Source organism: Muntiacus reevesi, chromosome 12 (assembly GCF_963930625.1).
Source record: "Muntiacus reevesi chromosome 12, mMunRee1.1, whole genome shotgun sequence".
Taxonomy (NCBI): Eukaryota; Metazoa; Chordata; class Mammalia; order Artiodactyla; family Cervidae; genus Muntiacus; species Muntiacus reevesi.
The window spans coordinates 59,897,827-59,905,636 of record NC_089260.1 but is presented as its reverse complement, the minus strand read 5'-3'; the positions used below and the strand labels follow the sequence as shown (position 1 = coordinate 59,905,636).

General features: G+C 38.4%; 1 non-coding gene across 1 annotated transcript; it reads right to left on the bottom strand.

The window, feature by feature from the left end:
• Window positions 1-7,278: 7,278 nt before the first annotated feature.
• On the bottom strand, window positions 7,279-7,351 carry TRNAM-CAU (transfer RNA methionine (anticodon CAU)). Its single transcript has one exon. It is a non-coding gene; the product is annotated as a tRNA-Met (tRNA).
• Window positions 7,352-7,810: the final 459 nt, after the last annotated feature.

Here is a 7,810-nt window from a genome sequence, read left to right as displayed (position 1 = left end):
TTGGGAAGATCCCCTGGAGAAGAGAAAGGCTACCCACTCCAGTATTCTGGCCTGGAGAATTCCATGGACTGTATAGTCCATGAGGTTGCAAAGAGTTGGACATGACGGAGTGACTTTCACTTTCATTTTCAAACATTTATAATAATATTATTGATTCACATAGAAATAAGCCCACATCTCTGAAAGCTATTACCAAAAATATTGTATCATTCCATATTTTTATTTACTTATTCAAATACATATGCACGTGTTGGTGGCTCAGTGGTAAGGAATCTGCCTGCCAATGCAGGAGATGCCTGCCAAGCAGAAGACATGGGTTGGCTTCCTGGGTGGAGAACATCTCCTGGAGAAGGAAATGGCGACCCACTCTAGTATTCTTGCCTAGGAAATCCCATGGACAGAGGAGCTTGGTGGCTACAATCCATGTGGTCAAAAAAGAGTTGGACATGACTGAGAGACTAAACAACAGACCGGGATTGTTGATTTGTTTTTCTTACAAATATACAATTGCATTAAAATTTTTATTTTATAATTTCATATAATTTAATTTCATATAAATTTCAATAATTTTATTATACTTGACACCTTTCCTGCATATATGTTTGTCTTCACTTCTGTATATACTTGCACTACCTCATTCTCTCTGAGAGCTACAATATATTCCCTAAATTGGATGATCTAAATTTATTCCATAATTTGGCAGCACTGAATATTTCAACTATTTTCCTACTTATAGACATTGCTTTATTGTTTCCAGCTTCTTAAAATTAAAAAATGCTACAGTAATTTTTAGAATTTGACAAACTGATTCTGAAGTCCATGTAGAAGAAAAATATATAAGAATTGCTTAAAAGTCTTAAAACACAATAATGTTAATATGGTGAAGTAATTTATTATTTATTGAAACAACATAAAGCTAACTATATTCAAAATAATAAATCACTTGCTTAGGCATAGACACTTAATTCAAGGAACTGAACTCAATAAATGAAACAACTAGTCTACAAGTCAGTGGGGAAATTATGCACTTACCAGCAATTGGTATTGAGGTAATTGTTATTTATTAGAAGAAAATAAATGTAACCCCAATTGTGTGCCCACAGATGAATATAAATTTAAGACAATAGTTCCCACCAGAAAAGTAAAAGTATTAAAAGAAAAAAATTAACTTATGAGTGTATATGTCCTTAGGGGTAAAGGAAAGCTTAGTAACGAAGTTGGGAACAAAAAGATATAATGGAAAAATAAAATATCAGATAACATTATAAAACAATGAAACAAACAAACTAAAAGTCATTTGAATGGAAAAAGGCAACTTAATTTAAAAGGAGAATGACTAACTGGGAAAAACATTTGCTACACATACACAAAAAAGTGACTAATACTCTTAAGATGCAAGTAGTTCTTCAAATTACTATGAAGGATGTATAGCACAAGGAAAATTGATATTCAGGAGAATGTGGGGAAAAGGCAACAATAAAATAAAACTTTTGACCCTTCAGATTGATAATCATGTTAACACCCAATACCCACGAGACTGCTAGGAAAGCAACATGCACACACTCAAGAGCAATGATGAGTTTAAAAACTTCTATAAGTTTTGGGAAATAAATCTGGCTATATTCTTTTTTTTTTTTTTTTTAATATTATTTTATTAGTTGGAGGCCAATCACTTTACAACATTTCAGTGGGTTTTGTCATACATTGACATGAATCAGCCATATAGTTACACGTATTCCCCATCCCGATCCCCCCTCCCACCTCCCTCTCCACCCGACTCCTCAGGGTCCTCCCAGTGCACCAGGCCCGAGCACCTGACTCATGTATCCCACCTGGGCTGGTGGTCCGTTTCACCATAGATAATATACATGCTGTTCTTTCAAAACATCCCACCCTCACGTTCTCCCCCAGAGTTCAAAAGTCTGTTCTGTACTTCTGTGTCTCTTTTTCTGTTTTGCATATAGGGTTATCGCCACCATCTATCTAAATTCCGTATATATGTGTTAGTATACTGTAATGTTCTTTATCTTTCTGGCTTACTTCACTCTGTATAATGGGCTCCAGTTTCATCCATCTCATTAGAACTGATTCAAATGAATTCTTTTTAACGGCTGAGTAATATTCCATGGTGTATATGTACCACAGCTTCCTTATCCATTCATCTGCTGATGGGCATCTGGGTTGCTTCCATGTCCTGGCTATTATAAACAGTGCTGCAATGAACATTGGGGTGCACGTGTCTCTTTCAGATCTGGATTCCTCAGTGTGTATGCCTAGAAGTGGTATTGCTGGGTCATATGGCAGTTCTATTTCCAGTTTTTTAAGGAATCTCCACACTGTTCTCCATAGTGGCTGTACTAGTTTGCATTCCCACCAACAGTGTAAGAGGGTTCCCTTTTCTCCACACCCTCTCCAGCATTTATTGCTTGTAGACTTTTGGATAGCAGCCATTCTGACTGGCGTGTAATGGTACCTCATTGTGGTTTTGATTTGCATTTCTCTGATGATGAGTGATGTTGAGCATCTTTTCATGTGTTTGTTAGCCATCTGTATGTCTTCTTTGGAGAAATGTCTGTTTAGTTCTTTGGCCCATTTTTTGATTGGGTCGTTTATTTTTCTGGAATTGAGCTTCAGGAGTTGCTTGTATATTTTTGAGATTAATCCTTTGTCTGTTTCCTCATTCAATATGGCTATTCTACCCAAAGCAATCTATAGATTCAATGCAATCCCTATCAAGCTACCAACGGTATTTTTCACAGAACTAGAACAAATAATTTCACAATTTGTATGGAAATACAAAAAACCTCGAATAGCCAAAGTAATCTTGAGAAAGAAGAATGGAACTGGAGGAATCAACCTGCCTGATTTCAGACTCTACTACAAAGCCACAGTCATCAAGACAGTATGGTACTGGCACAAAGACAGAAATATAGATCAATGGAACAGAATAGAAAGTCCAGAGATAAATCCACGAACCTATGGACACCTCATCTTTGACAAAGGAGGCAAGGATGGAAAAAAGGATGGAAAAAAGACAATCTCTTTAACAAGTGGTGCTGGGAAAACTGGTCAACCACTTGTAAAAGAATGAAACTAGAACACTTTCTAACACCATACACAAAAATAAACTCAAAATGGATTAAAGATCTAAATGTAAGACCAGAAACTATAAAACTCCTAGAGGAGAACATAGGCAAAACACTCTCCGACATAAATCACAGCAAGATCTTCTATGACCCACCTCCCAGAATATTGGAAATAAAAGCAAAAATAAACAAATGGGACCTAAGGAAAATTAAAAGCTTTTGCACAACAAAGGAAACTATAAGTAAGGTGAAAAGACAGCCCTCAGATTGGGAGAAAATAATGGCTATATTCTTTTAATGCTGGGAAAGATTGAGGTCAAGAAGAGAAGGGGGCGACAGAGGATAAGATGGTTGGATGGCATCACTGACTCAATGGATATGAGTTCGAGCAAATGCAGGGAGATAGTGAAGGACAGGGAAGCCTGGCATGCTGCAGTTCATGGGGTTGCAAAGAGTCGGACACAACTTAGGCCTGATAACAATAACAATATTCTTTCAAACTACAAGTGTGCATAACATTTAATCAAGCACCTCACTCCTAGAAAATTATTTTTCAGAAAATACTGACAAGTGTATAAAGATACTCTTTTCAAACAGGAACCTGGTTTGTTGTTTCCTGAATACAATAGGCAAGTATCCAGAAAACCAGGGGGAGCAATTTGGGGCAATTTGGGTTCTCGCACAAAAATGTGCTTTGCTTTTGATGTTTCTTTTTCTCTGGACCAGAAAACCATAGAAGGAGAAAAGTCAATAAAGTTGAGTGAGCCTTTACTCTCCTTACTTAAAAGAAATGCGGGTAAGAAAGGGGAGAGGGGAACTAAGCAAAGAGAAACAGAATGTGAAGGACTCAGGCAGGGAGATCAGGTTTTGCAGTTCAGTAAAGGATCTTATCTGAGTCTGTACTGAACAATTGTGTAAAATGACCCTACCTTCTAGGTCATCTACGAGCATGCAGTTGAGGTCCCTGTGGTGTAGGGCAGCTTCCCTCTAGCTATCTATTTTAGACATAAATGGCAACCTACTCCAGTATTCTTGCCTGGGAAATCGCAAGGGCAGAGGAGTCTGGCAGGCTACAGTTCACGGTGTCACAAAGAGTTGGACACGAATAACAAACACAATGATGACCTTAGTGAAGGACAGAGAAGCCTGGCGTGCTGTAGTCCATAGGGTTGCAAAGCGTTGGACAGGACTTAGCGACTGAACGATGAACAACAAGTAATGACCTTGGGCTTCCCCGGTGGCTCAGCAGTAAAGAATCCATGTGCCCATGCAGGAGACACAGGAGACTCGGGTTCAGTCCCTGGGTCGGGAAGATCCCCTGGAGGAGGAAATGGCAACCCACTCCAGTATTCTTGCCTGGAGAATCCCATGGACAGAGGAGTCTGGCAGGCTACAGTCCATGGGGTCGGAAAGAGTTAGACACGACTTAGCGACTAAACAACAATAACAACAACAAAGTGATAACCTCCAGAGGTGTGATGGGGGTGGTGGTGGGAAGGAGGCTCAAGAAGGAAGGGATATATGTATGTATATATATAGCTAATTCATTCTGTTGTACAGCAGAAAGTAACACAACATTGCAAAGCAATTATACTCAAAAAAATAAATAATAATAATAACCCTTGCTCCCTGCCATTTTGTAACTGTGTGGGGAAGGAAAGACAAATGCACACATCCAGCAAGGTGCTAATGAAACATCCATAATGGGTTAGTGGAAGAGCAGTCATGGGACAAAGATAAGCAAATTTCAGGAGAGACTCAATAGCTTTATCATGAGTACTGTTTCAAAGCAGATTCATTTGTCTCCACCTACTGATATTTTACAAAGGAGGAACAGGAAGCTGGGAGTCAGAGTGGTAAAGAAAGGGTCTAAACATAAATCTGCCCCTTTATTCCTGTAACATGTCTGATTCAGCACTTTAGCCCCCTAGGTTTTCCTCGGAGGTGCAAGACAGTGTTCCTTTCTTTGACAAAAGGTCCATTTTCTTCACTTTTCCTCAGTCTTTTATTTGTCTTACTGGTCACAAGTAATGAGAACAAAACATCTGCTCTTTATTGAGTGTTTACTGGGTGTCAGGGACCTCGCCAAGCATTTTATATAAGTGGCCTTCTCCAGTTTTCACAACAGCCCTGCGTGATTCGTATTTTTTATATTTTATAGATTAAGGAAACACAGAGACTCAAAGTTATTAATACCTTGGGATGGAACTTACCACTATCGCATGGCAGCGATGGTCTTCAAACCTGTGTTGACCTCCAGAGTCTACAATGTCCTTAAACACGTTGTTAGCCTACTACCTTAAGACAGAACATTTTGGAATATGGGTCACCGTGGTTTTTACTGCAGTCTTATTTCTCTGCTTCACATCTTGACTTTTATTTTTTTTTGTCTTGTGATTAAGGTCTTCTCAGGTGACTCAGAGGTAAAGAATCTGCCTGCCAATGCAGGAGACACAGGTTGGTACTCTGGGTCAGGAAGATCCCCTGGAGAAGGAAATGGCAACCCAATACAGAATTCTTGCCTGGGAAATCCCATGGACAGAAGACCCTGGTGGGCTACGGTCCATGGAGTCACAAAGTCGGATATGCGACTAGGCCTATAGATTACAGTTAATTTGCCTCTTTACCTCAGGAGTTGATAAACACTCTCTACTGTTCTTTGCTTTTAGAGGATCTACATTCAAAAATGCTATTATAGATGCAGGAAGTAAAAGTAATATTAAAGTATGTAGAAGTTGGTCCTTTGTGAAGGAGAGATTTGATTTGCCTTTGTGTTCATTTCTGCCAAGCAAAGACTGAGGACCCACAATGCCTTGACTGGTTTTGATGTCTATTAGATGGATTTCTCCTGAGGAGTTTAGATAATCTCTGATATTTATATAGTGGCAATCATATCCCTGGCACTTAGGAATAGCCAGAAAGAGATTAGATAAAAGACTCTTAAGAGATTAGTGTAATGTAACCCAGACTTTGATGCATCTGTTCTCTGCTGGCTTTCCAAGTCCTGCCCACATTCTATTTTTCCCAGGAAATACAAGGGGCAATTTTAGGGTCTTCTACTAGGATTGTTTTTTTCTGTTCCATTGTTTTGAATATTATTGTTTTGGTGCCTGGATCTTCCTTGACATAAAATGTTTAAACACTCAGTTTTCTTTTCTTTCTTTCTTTCTTTTTAATTTTTTAAAATTTATTTTGACTGGAGGCAATTAAATTCACTATCATCATACAAAGGCTCTTTAGAAATATCCCAAACTATGACCACTACTGAGATGGGCCTCCAACTCAATCACTTTTTTAAAGAAAGAAAAATATACGATTAATTAATTCCACCTCCTAATCCTCAGACTCCATTCACATTTTTCTAGAACACTCCATTTCTCTTCAGCCTATTCTGCAACTCTTCAAATCAGAATAACTGGGGCAAAAGGAATGCCTGATGATTGGGTGAAAGTGTTGGGATAGAGAGGAAGCCTTTGCACATTCCTTTGATTATTTTTACTGATTACCCAACATTCCTTTTTAAAGACAGCTCCATTTCTTAAAAGCCTGAGAATGATTGCTTATGCTAATCCTAATGCATATTATCTAAGCACATTGGCCACTTGGCCCCGTTTCTGTGTTTGAAATTGAATGCACATTGAAATCTACCAGGTCTCTCTGCCTGCTCTCCCACTCTCTCAAACACCCATAAAGACACGTACACACAGATTTCTTCTTGGTCAGTATGTGTTCCCGAAGGTTCAAAAACATCCCCTTAAAATACCCACATGTACATTTCTAAACCACTAGTACTCTTCCTGGTGTCAGAGGAGTGCATTCCCTCCACAGGCTTTTCTTATAAAGATATATTTTTTTAAGTATATTTATCTTGCTTTACAACCAGTTTCTCCTATAAAAGATATTTTTAGTTTTATGTCCAATTTATATTTTATAATCTCAATCCATGGAGCATTTCCTTTATGAGATGATGTCTTTAATGAAATGTATGACATAAATTTTGAAAATCTATTGATATTATAATTGCAACGTTCAGTTGGCTTCTCCTTTGATATTGGCCACCTCTTCACTTTCATTTTCAATATTATTAACCAATATTTGTCAAAACAAGTAAAGTTATTAAGAGGAATGTAAAATCGCTGAAAGAAAATTATTCTGAACTTTCTCTTAGAAAGTGATGAAGGCAAAACACAACTGCCCCCTCTGAGGTTTGAACTCAGGACCTTCAGATTATGAGACTGATGCGCTGCCTACTGCGCTAAGGAGGCAAGTTAAAAATAGAACACTCTGTGGACACTCCTCACAAACAGGCATTTTCCTTTGAAGCCTGAAAACTGGTAGACTATTAGATTTAGCAATTTTTTTTTTTATTGCTTTCAAAGTACATTTCAACAATTGGCTCACAGTGTTTTTTAAAATTGAAGCTGCTTTAATTATACAGAATTTTCTAGTGTAGAGACACAATATACCAAGATAAAGTTAACCAGTGTTTTTATATGTGTGCTCAGTTAAGTCCAACTCTTGGGACCCTATGGATGGTGGCCCGCTTGGAATTCTCCAGGAAAGAATACTGAAGTGGGTTGTCATTTCTTCCTGCAAGGGATCTTCTTGACCCAGGGATTGAACCTGTGTCTCCTGTGGCCAATGCAGGAGCATTCTTTACTGAGCCACCACGGAAGCCCTCTCTTTATGTGACTGTTCTCTTATATTAGGGCTTCTGTTGTGGC